The 845-nt window shown below is 42.5% G+C and overlaps 1 non-coding gene across 1 annotated transcript; it reads left to right on the forward strand.

The window, feature by feature from the left end:
• Nucleotides 1-404: 404 nt before the first annotated feature.
• LOC133813543 (small nucleolar RNA R71) lies at nt 405-511 on the forward strand. Its single transcript, XR_009884551.1, has one exon. It is a non-coding gene; the product is annotated as a small nucleolar RNA R71 (small nucleolar RNA).
• Nucleotides 512-845: the final 334 nt, after the last annotated feature.

Here is an 845-nt window from a genome sequence, read left to right on the forward strand (position 1 = left end):
GAAAGTTTCCCACCACTTGAACTTGAGCATGATCCATCGGAGTGTTATTATTCATACTGATAGGGCACTGATCGACAGAATGAGAACAACCACACATTTCATACCTCACTGCCATCTGAATCGCATTAGCAGATACAGTGCTCTGTTGTAACTGTTTCGTCAAAGAGGCTACTTGTGCTGTTAGAGTAGTGATGGCATCCAGCTAATGCACCCCAGCTACCTTTCTAACTCCTGATGATCTTTCCTCAGACCACTGATGATTATTGGTGGCCATGTCCTCTAGCAGCTCATAAGCACCAGTTGCACTCTTGCTCATAAAAGTGCCACCCGCTGCAGCATCAATAATGGTTCTGGTTGTAGGACATAAACTATTGTAAAAATTCTGTAGTAGCATCCACTGTTCAATGCCATGATGAGGAAATCTTCTCAAGAGTTCCTTAAACCGTTCCCAAGCTTCATACAATGACTCTCCATCATTCTGGCAAAAATTATTAATCTCTCCCCTTAATTTTGCAGCTTTAGAAGGAGGGAAGAATTTTGACAAAAACTTATGAGCTAGATCTTGCCAGGTGACAATAGAGTTTGGTTGCAGCGAGTTCAGCCAACTTTTAGCTCTGTCCCTCAGAGAAAATGGGAAAAGCCTCAGTTTAATTGCGTCATCACTCACCCCATTGTATCTGAAGGTTCCACACAATTCCAGAAAATTAGACAAATGGGTGTGAGGATCTTCAGAAGGAAACCCATTAAATTGCACAGAGGATTGCACCATTTGTAGAATAGCTGGCTTGATTTCAAAATTGTTGGCCTCTACAGCTGGTGGGCATATACTGTTTTGTACTCCCGTC

This window comes from Humulus lupulus, chromosome 1, assembly GCF_963169125.1.
Source record: "Humulus lupulus chromosome 1, drHumLupu1.1, whole genome shotgun sequence".
NCBI lineage: Eukaryota > Viridiplantae > Streptophyta > Magnoliopsida > Rosales > Cannabaceae > Humulus > Humulus lupulus.